General features: G+C 36.3%; 1 protein-coding gene across 1 annotated transcript in view; it reads right to left on the reverse strand.

The window, feature by feature from the left end:
- The window catches only part of nicn1 (nicolin 1), a 29,358-nt gene extending 19,288 nt beyond the window's left edge, over positions 1–10,070 (reverse strand). Inside the window, exon 1 of the mRNA XM_056448366.1 lies at positions 9,706–10,070. The gene's annotated coding sequence lies outside the window, so the exon portion shown is untranslated. The remainder of the gene's footprint in view (positions 1–9,705) is intronic.
- Positions 10,071–11,012: the final 942 nt, after the last annotated feature.

Here is an 11,012-nt window from a genome sequence, read left to right on the forward strand (position 1 = left end):
CAATATATGGGCCGTTAATGAAACGAATGTGCGAATATCAAACCTACTTTACCTCAATCGGCAGCTGGGGTACGGAAAAAAATGGTAAAAAACAACGGCCGTTAAATTACAGAAATTTACCAGAAATTTAAATTTAAAGAAACTTCTGTAATTTAATGTCAGTTATTTTACAGTAAATTTCTGTAATTTAATGTCAGTTATTTTACAGTAAATTTCTGTAATTTAATGTCAGTTATTTTACAGTAAATTTCTGTAATTTAATGTCCGTTATTTTACAGTAAATTTCTGTAATTTGATGTCAGTTATTTTACAGTAAATTTCTGTAATTTATTGTCAGTTATTTTACAGTATATTTCTGTAATTTAATGTCAGTTATTTTACAGTAAATTTCTGTAATTTAATGTCAGTTATTTTACAGTAAATTTCTGTAATTTAATGTCAGTTATTTTACAGTAAATTTCTGTAATTTAATGTCAGTTATTTTACAGTAAATTTCTGTAATTTAATGTCAGTTTTTTTACAGTAAATTTCTGTAATTTGATGTCAGTTATTTTACAGTAAATTTCTGTAATTTATTGTCAGTTATTTTACAGTATATTTCTGTAATTTATTGTCTGTTATTTTACAGTAAATTTCTGTAATTTAATGTCAGTTATTTTACAGTAAATTTCTGTAATTTAATGTCAGTTATTTTACAGTAAATTTCTGTAATTTAATGTCAGTTATTTTACAGTAAATTTCTGTAATTTAATGTCAGTTATTTTACAGTAAATTTCTGTAATTTAATGTCAGTTATTTTACAGTAAATTTCTTTAATTTGATGTCAGTTATTTTACAGTAAATTTCCATAATTGAATGTCCGTTATTTTACAGTAAATTTCTGTAATTTAATGTCCGTTATTTTACAGTAAATTTCTGTAATTTAATGTCAGTTATTTTACAGTAAATTTCTTTAATTTGATGTCAGTTATTTTACAGTAAATTTCCATAATTTAATGTCCGTTATTTTACAGTAAATTTCTGTAATTTAATGTCAGTTATTTTACAGTAAATTTCTGTAATTTAATGTCCGTTATTTTACAGTAAATTTCTGTAATTTAATGTCAGTTATTTTACAGTAAATTTCTGTAATTTAATGTCAGTTATTTTACAGTAAATTTCTGTAATTTGATGTCAGTTATTTTACAGTAAATTTCTGTAATTTGATGTCAGTTATTTTACAGTAAATTTCTGTAATTTAACGTCAGTTATTTTACAGTAAATTTCTGTAATTTGATGTCCGTTATTTTACAGTAAATTTCTGTAATTTAATGTCAGTTATTTTACAGTAAATTTCTGTAATTTAATGTCCGTTATTTTACAGTAAATTTCTGTAATTTAATGTCAGTTATTTTACAGTAAATTTCTGTAATTTAATGTCAGTTATTTTACAGTAAATTTCTGTAATTTGATGTCAGTTATTTTACAGTAAATTTCTGTAATTTAATGTCAGTTATTTTACAGTAAATTTCTGTAATTTGATGTCAGTTATTTTACAGTAAATTTCTGTAATTTGATGTCAGATATTTTACAGTAAATTTCTGTAATTTGAGGTCAGTTATTTTACAGTAAATTTCTGTAATTTAATGTCAGATATTTTACAGTAAATTTCTGTTATTTGATGTCAGTTATTTTACAGTAAATTTCTGTTATTTGATGTCAGTTATTTTACAGTAAATTTCTGTAATTTAACATCAGTTATTTTACAGTAAATTTCTGTAATTTGATGTCAGTTATTTTACAGTAAATTTCTGTAATTTAATCTCAGTTTTTTTACAGTAAATTTCCATAATTTAATGTCCGTTATTTTACAGTAAATTTCTGTAATTTAATGTCAGTTATTTTACAGTAAATTTCTGTAATTTAATGTCAGTTATTTTACAGTAAATTTCTGTAATTTAATGTCAGTTATTTTACAGTAAATTTCTTTAATTTAATGTCAGTTATTTTACAGTAAATTTCTGTAATTTAATGTCCGTTATTTTACAGTAAATTTCTGTTATTTGATGTCAGTTATTTTACAGTAAATTTCTGTAATTTAATGTCAGTTATTTTACAGTAAATTTCTGTAATTTAATGTCAGTTATTTTACAGTAAATTTCTGTAATTTAATGTCAGTTATTTTACAGTAAATTTCTGTAATTTAATGTCAGTTATTTTACAGTAAATTTCTGTAATTTAATGTCAGTTATTTTACAGTAAATTTCTTTAATTTGATGTCAGTTATTTTACAGTAAATTTCTGTAATTTAATGTCAGTTATTTTACAGTAAATTTCTTTAATTTGATGTCAGTTATTTTACAGTAAATTTCTGTAATTTAATGTCAGTTATTTTACAGTAAATTTCTGTAATTTGATGTCAGATATTTTACAGTAAATTTCTGTAATTTAATGTCCGTTATTTTACAGTAAATTTCTGTAATTTAATGTCCGTTATTTTACAGTAAATTTCTGTAATTTAATGTCAGTTATTTTACAGTAAATTTCTGTAATTTAATGTCCGTTATTTTACAGTAAATTTCTGTAATTTAATGTCAGTTATTTTACAGTAAATTTCTGTAATTTAATGTCAGTTATTTTACAGTAAATTTCTGTAATTTGATGTCCGTTATTTTACTGTAAATTTCTGTAATTTAATGTCAGTTATTTTACAGTAAATTTCTGTAATTTGATGTCCGTTATTTTACTGTAAATTTCTGTAATTTAACAGCCGTTACTTTACTTTTTTTTTTAGGGCACTCCAGCTGTCGGAAATAAACCGTAAAAATATGCTGTTGTTTTGTTTTACAGTGTAGGGCCAGACAGAATCTGCGGACATTTTTTGCTATTTCTGCATGAAATTTTATTTATAATTTTTTGTCGTTCAGTCTGACTTTATGACAGCTGAGATCTTAACGTATGTTTCGCAAAGCGGATGCCCTTCCAGTTGCAACCCATCACTGGGAAACATCCATACACACACTACGGACAGTTTAGCTTACCCAATTTACCTGTATGTTTTTGGACTTGTAGGGGAATCCAGAGCACCCAGAGGAAACCCACGCCAACACGGGGAGAACATGCAAACTCCACACAGAAATGCCAACTGACCCAGCCTGGACTCGAACCAGAGACCTTCTTGCTGTGAGGCAGTTGTGCAACCCACTGCACCACCGTGCTGCCCCTGAGGTAATTAATCAAAATGTGTATATTCCATACAAAGTATGAAGCTGATCAGCTGGTCAGTTATTGTCACGGGACCATTTATTCCACTGGGTGCATCTGCAAGCCACACACCACCTTTGGAAATAATCCGCTTGTTAAGTGTGACGTCACGCGAAGCTCTCTATCAAACTGTATGGGGAGACTTATGAAATGGTAATAATGAGTGCTTACAAAGCGATGTAATACTTTCGAACATCACTATCGCAATATATATATATAAATATATATATACTAATAATATAGCACAAAACCCCAGAGAGCAGTGCACGTGGGACAGTTTATCAAGGATGTACCGCTGGATGGCGTCTCACTATAGTTGTTAAATGTGATATTTAATTAATCTCGTCTCTAACGACTCTTCGCTCTTTTGAATCTATCAGGTAATGTGTCACAGCGTCAGTACATTGCTTCACTCTTTCACTTTCACGCTTGTACTTGGTCATTTTAGTGTAAACCTCAGATACTGTTGGTTGGTTCCTGTTGGTTGTGCACCTTTATTTACCAACCAAGTGTGTCGACGCCATTATAACGACACAGATCACTCTGCCTATTCATGCCAGAATCCCGCGGAAAAAAGTGATTGACAAGTGGTCATTTGTGTGTAACTTCTCTTTATTTATTAATGATTTGGTTATGGGTCAAACAAAGACCATGCGGGTCAGGTAGTTGAAACGGTAGACTACAAATAATTAATTTGTTATGAATTAATTGATTATTCATAATTAATTCGCCGCCGCCTACGATGACGATGCCGTCATCCATCATGATGTTTCATATTAGACATTGTACGATGCCAAATTGGTTGACATCACCGAACCCTTACTTCTTGTATGGCCCGTTACCGATCCACAGCCCGGTGGTCTAGCTTTCTTTAAAAAAAATCAATCCAAGTTTAAATGTTAGAATGTTCTAAATGAATAGGGCATAGGGGGGATAACTGGGAATAGAACACAGCTCCAGAGGTGTAGTTGCAAGCGTACAAGTTTACAACGCAGTTTGCGAATGTTCATTGGAACGACAGATTTGGGAAACGGCAAACAACAAACTATGTTTGTAGCGATGGAACTTGCGGCTTTAGTTGTCTAACGATTGTTTTCAGAAATGCACCGCTGATAAACTTCCGGTGAACGGTTAACATGATATTTTTTTTTCCTTTTCAATTTTATTTTTGTAATGTAGTTGAAACGGTAGGCTACAAATAATTAATTCGTTATGAATTAATTAAGTATTCATAAATAATTAAGTCACCGCCGCCTACGATGATGATGCCATCGTCTATCGTGATGTTTCACATTAAACATCGTATGATGCCAAATTGGTCGACATTGCCCAACCCTAATTTCTTGTATGGCCCGGTACGGGTCCACAGCCCGGTGGTTGAGGACCACTGTGATTGAACAATTCTGAATCTCTGCCCTTTTTTGCTATTGGCCAGACAAGTATATAGTCCCGCCCCAAAACCAACCTTTCTGGCTGTTGTCAGGCAGGTCAGGATCTCAAACAAATGGGAAAGTTTTGATAATGGGACAGTGCTGACGTCTACCAATCTCTCCAAACAAGTATTTCAAACAATTCAGTGTTCAGCATCTGTACAAATGTTACAAATATTTCCATTAGGAATAAATCAACATCAGCAGAACGTGAGGAGGGTTTTGTGCATGCGGATACATTTTTTGGTTTTGCTTCACTCGGTTTATACCCCAATTCCCATTTTAAGGGAGCTTCTGCTTAATGAATAATAAATGTTTGTTTTTTTCGTAGCATACTTCCACTATGTAGGTCAGTTTAGGATTTTGTATCTGCTAAAATGTTACAGGCCCATCGCCTTGAGCTCAAATGTCACTTCTGTCTCAGCGTTCGTGTGGTAGTTTCGGGAAAAAATCCTATCTGCTTTATCGGGGAAACAATTTTTGCCGGGGAGATATTGAAAAAGGAGACAGCTAATGCCTGCTGCAGAAGCTATTATCAAGAGATCCATTAACTGTATCGCTGTGTGAAGAATGGCGACAAATTGTGCATGTGTTCATTGTGCATGCATTGTGAATCAGGGGGAGGGGGACGCTAGTAAGTGCTTTCAGCCGGCGCTAGTGCTAAACTGATTGAAGTATTGTGAAAAGAAAGAGTTATTATTTTGTATCTGGTTTGATGATCTGACTTGCTCTCCCTTGAAGATGAGTTGGAGATTGGTTAAGAATCAAACGCAGCCGAATGTCCCAAAATGGGCAAACTGAGAGAAATTCACTGTTTATCGATGAAAACGTCTGTTTATTGGAGTCAATATTTGGACATGTCTTACTTCACAGTTTTATTGTTTGATCTGCGGCCTTTCCTGACAGAAATAAGTCGCTTGTTGTTGAGTGAACAACATGCATTCATTAATTGTCTTTTCAGCTTAGTCCCTTTATTAATCCGGGGTCGCCACAGCGGAATGAACCGCCAACTTATTCAGCATATGTTTTACGCAGCGGATGCCCTTCCAGCTGCAACCCATCACTGGGAAACACTCATACACTCTTGCATTTACACACATACACTACGGCCAATTTAGCTTATTCAATTCCCCTATAGCACATGTGTTTGGAGTGTGGGGGAAACCGGAGCACCTGGAGGAAACCCACGCCAACACGGGGAGAACATGCAAACTCCACACAGAAACACCAACTGACCCAGCTGGGAATCGAACCAGCGACCTTCTTGCTGTCATTCGATCATGCCACCCATTGCCCCACTGTGACGCCCAAGATAACAACATATTCACAGTATTACACTTTGTGACTAGCACGTAGCGGCACCTTTGCATTTCCTTCATTTTCTGTGGAGACTGAAATTGTGATATCACAGTCATGCTGCAGAAATAGCTGAATAACCTTGAATAGGATTCATTTGAGTAACCTGCTTGTAAAGAAGCTCAGTTCAATACAAAATCCCTTTCACGGAAAGCCTGTTCAGTCAGCAGACATGTTTGCAATGCCTCTGGCCAGTTGTTTTGGCCTTCCAAAACTTTAAATAATTAGGGGAAGTGCTGAAATCTCAAATTACTTGACACAACTGCTTAAAACTCACAAATAAATTACATATTTTAAAAAAGCAACAAAATCTGTGCCATAGATGTTGATTTTTAAAGTAGTCATTCATTCGTTCATTCATTTTCCTTCGGCTTAATCCCTTTATTTATCAGGGGTCACCACAGCAGAATGAACCGCCAACTTATCCAGCGTATGTTTTACACAGCGGTTGCCCTTCCAACTGCAAACCATCACTGGAAAACATCATTACACTCTTGTATTCACACCCATACACTACGACCAATTTAGCTTATTCAATTCCCCTATAGTGCATGTGTTTGGACTGTAGGGGAAACCGGAGCACCCGGAGGAAACCCACATGAACACGGGGAGAACATACAAACTCCACACAGAACTGCCAACTGACCCAGCTGGGACTCGAACCAGCAACCTTCTTGCTGTGAGGTGACAGTGCTAATCACTAAGCCACTGTGACACCCATAGTGGTCATTCAATCCAAAATTAAAATTCTAATCATGAATCATTAGGAGAACTGTTTACTCCTGGACACTTAATGAATTATTATATATATTTTTATAGGATAGCTATCTGATCATGAACGACAGGTCTAAATATCCGAAATGCATTGAAGATGGAAATATCTGATTGATCCAGCCTGATCTCACGAGAAAACGTAAGCATTTTACGTTTTGTCAGTTTAGTAGCTAATTCGTATGAATTCGTACGAGTTCAGTCGTACTAAATTGTACGATTTTAGAAAGGAGGCGTGGCACCTAACCCCACCCCTAAACCCAACCGTTGTTGGGGGATGAGCAAATCGTACTAAATCGTACAAATTAGATCGTACGAATTCATACGAATTAGCCACTAAATCAAAAAGTTACGAATTGCCGTGTTGGATTGATCAGACCATTTCAGGAAGTGGTTACCAGATGAAACTGGGCAAATCTAAATGCCTGGTTGTTTAAATTTACATATTACGTGTACTCCATCCACAATGAAAAAATTAATTAAGGCCCACATGTTGTGGGCTATATGAGCATCAGGAGTGTGGTTTCCTCGCAAATGGTATCGAAAATGGTATCGAATGTCGATATTTTTCAAGGTATTGTGTCGAAGTTAGAAATTTACGAGTTAGAAAAAGTTAGAAACCACACCCCACAGCCAATTTAAATTTCATAGTCAAAAAAAAAAACGTAAATATAACAAAACAAACATCTCATGTGCTTGTGTACCTGATGTGTGGTGTTGACACGATACTGCAATTTCTAACCTTGACACAATACCTTAAAAAAATCGACATTCGATACCATTTTCGATACTGCGAGGAAACCACACCCCACACCCAATTTAAATTTCATAGTCAAAAAAAAACAAAGGTAAATATAACAAAACAAACATCTCAGACTGTCATCTGCGGCCGTCCATTGCTTCTGCATTTGTGCTTGTATACCTGATGCTCATATAGCCCACAACAAGTGGGCCTAAACACGACTCGACTTTTATTTCCTTGCTGCTTATCTGTGTTGTTCAAAAGTAGGGGTTTCGTACTCAAATATTTCTGAAAGTTTGCATGTTTATAAAATGAGTAATTTACTAATACGTGTGGATAATTTATTGGGATGCAGGGAAGGTTAAACAATGTTTGGAAAATTGCATTTATATTTTAACATACTGTTGGTGAAATGCTGGAATATTGGCTTTTTCACAAACAGAACTCATACGTAGCTCCTGTCACTCATGCGTCATGTTTTGAGTTGTCTGGAAAAGGTGTTGTTTTTTTCTCAGAAACGGCGAGAAGCAGCAGCCACCTGCCGTTAACCTTCATCTGCGCTGGAATTAACCTCCTGTCAGACCAGTGGATTTACACTCACGTCTGCTGCTTCTGGAGGAAACTTACTTTTGTGCTCTTAAAATACATCTACACATATACTGGACGTCCATGCTCATCCATCTGTTTGTCTGTCTGTCCATCCATTCAGCCATTTATCTGTCCATCAATCCATCCATTCATCCATCCATCCATCCATCTATCCATCCATCCATCTATCCATCCATCCATCCATCCATCCATCCATCCATCCATCCATCCATCCATCCATCCATCCATCCATCCATCGAGTTGTTTTTCCATCCATCCATTAGTCTATTGATCCATCAGTCCATCCATTCATCCATTTGCTTATCCATCCATCCATCCATCCATCCATCCATTCATTTGTTTGTTCATCCATCCATCCATCCATCCATCCATTACTATATTCATCCATTCATCCATCCATCCATCCATCCATCCATTCATCCATTTGTTTGCCCATTCATCCATTTGCTTGCCCATCCATCCATCCATCCATCCATCCATCCATCCATCCATCCATTTGTTTGTCCATTCATTTATCCATCCCTCCTTTTGTTTGTCCTCCATGTGTCCAGCCTATTTTCCCATCCATCCAACCAACAATTTAATTTTCCATCCTTCTAATTGTTTGTCTATCCATCCATCCATCCATCCATTTGTTTGTCCATCCATTCATCAATCCATTGGTTTGTCTATCCACCCATCCATCCATCCATAAGTTCGTCCATCCATTCATCCATCCTTTGCATGTTTGTCCATCATCTGTCCAGTCTATTTTCCATCCATCCATCCATCCGTCTGTCTGTCTGTCTGTCTGTCGGTCCAATTGTCCATTTATCCATTAGTTTTTCCATCCATACATACATTCATTAGTTTGTCTATCCATCCACCCGGCCATCCATTTGTTTGTCCATCCAATCATCCATCCTTTTGTTTGTCCACCATCTTTCCAGTCTATTTTCCATCCATATGTCTGTTTGTCCATCCATCCATCCATCCATCCATCCACCTATCCATCAAGCCATTTGTTTGTCCATCCATCCATCCTTTTGTTTGTCCTCCACCTGTCCAGTCTATATTTCATCCATCCATCCATGCAACTAACAATGACATTTTCCATCCATCCATTTGTATGTCCATCATCTGTCCAGTTTATTTTCGGTCCGTGCATGCATTATCCACCCATTAGTTTGTCTATCCATCCGTCCGTCCGTCCATCCATCCATCCATCCATCCATCCATCCATCCATCCATCCATCCATCCATCCATCCATCCATCCATCCATTTGTTTGTCCATCCAGCCATCTGTTTGTCTGTCCATATTTTTTTCTCATAGTTAAATTACTATCTGTTCCTAATTATATATGATTGCTAAAGTATGTGTTTTCAGGTTATGTTAGCAAATATCTCATTTTAATTATTTTAATGTCATTAATTATTTAATATAATATAGGTAGAAGTATTATTTCTGGCCTTGTGCTTCCATGTTACCCTCAAATATGAGTTTCCTCCAGATTTTTTTTTCTATGTAGCTGTCATGCTAATAGAAGATTCTGATTCATATCACCTTCCCTCACCTGCCCGAGGGAAATGAAACGTCCTCCAGTTTTGCTGTGAAGGTCAGTCGTGTGAAGTGACGTGGAAAGGACACAAAAGGGGTCGCTGGTTTTCAAAAGCCGTGGTGAAACTGGTTTGGCTGGTTTCAAAGTTGAGAAAAGGGCCGACTTTGTGCTTGTAGTTGATGACCCGAAGCGCCCTTGCGTTATTGATATAAAACGTCCCTCACCAGCTGCCCCCTGTAATCCCTCTTGGCAGACGCTCTGGCCTGGTTTTAGCTTCGCCTTGACCGCTTGAATCGCTCCTTGTTTCTCCCTCTGCTCTCAGGAGAACCCGATCGCTTTTCGAATGCGATGGCTGCTTTCTTGGGGAGAGTGAAATATAGGAGTTGACAGTATCGGTAAATCAATCCATGTTGGAGCTGGAGTCTCTGGAGACGCTGCAGTCAGTAATGTGAAAACAGTCCTGCGCTGCACCTGTTGTTGTCTGTCGCTGGCTGACGCTTTGGAAAGCTTGGCCCGGTTTAGGCTCTTCCTGTGGGCTGAGATCTGGAGCATTATAGCATGAGCTGCTGGAAGACACAGTTGGGGGAGATTTCACCGATTTCACTCGGAAATTGATGGTGGCTTTTGCATAGAGTTATGGAAAATTGCAAGTAACGTCTCAAAGGATGATGAAGTATAATCAGATTTTTATGAATTAGCATTTTAATGTGTTGCTTAATTCAGTCAAAATGCAACTTGTACTGTACACAATGACTTAAAATCACCCGTTTGTTTATGATACGCGATTAATTTTCTGCATTAACGTTCACTTTGATGCATTTTCTTTAAAGAGGCTCAAAACGATTATGGTCAGACTTTATTTTGATGGTCCGTTTGTTGATTTAAGTTAAATCGCATCTACATGCCAACTAATTCTGTTAGTTTAAGTTGATATGTACTTGCAAAGTTTCTTCTAGTCAGTTAAATGCCTGATGAAGGAGCAGTATCAGCAGATATTAAGCAGACAGTCTACTAATACTCAAGTGGACCATCAAAATAAAGTGTTATTACTATCATTAATAGGGACCGAGCCCCTATGGTGCGTGGGCCCTTGTGGAATTTCTCAGTTTCTTCTTCTTCTTCTCTAGAATGAATCGCATTTTTGAGGGTCTCGCCAATGTATGTTCCTCAAAATGTACATTTGTTATAGGTTTCAGAGGTGGGTGTGGCAGAATGGCTCGATAGCGCCACCTATGCACTTCGAAGGAGTGGCCTCTGAGCTACGTTTCACGCACACGTACGAAAATTAGCACACGCATCAAACATGCCAATGCCTACAAAAA

This window comes from Danio aesculapii, chromosome 22, assembly GCF_903798145.1.
Source record: "Danio aesculapii chromosome 22, fDanAes4.1, whole genome shotgun sequence".
Classification (NCBI taxonomy): Eukaryota; Metazoa; Chordata; class Actinopteri; order Cypriniformes; family Danionidae; genus Danio; species Danio aesculapii.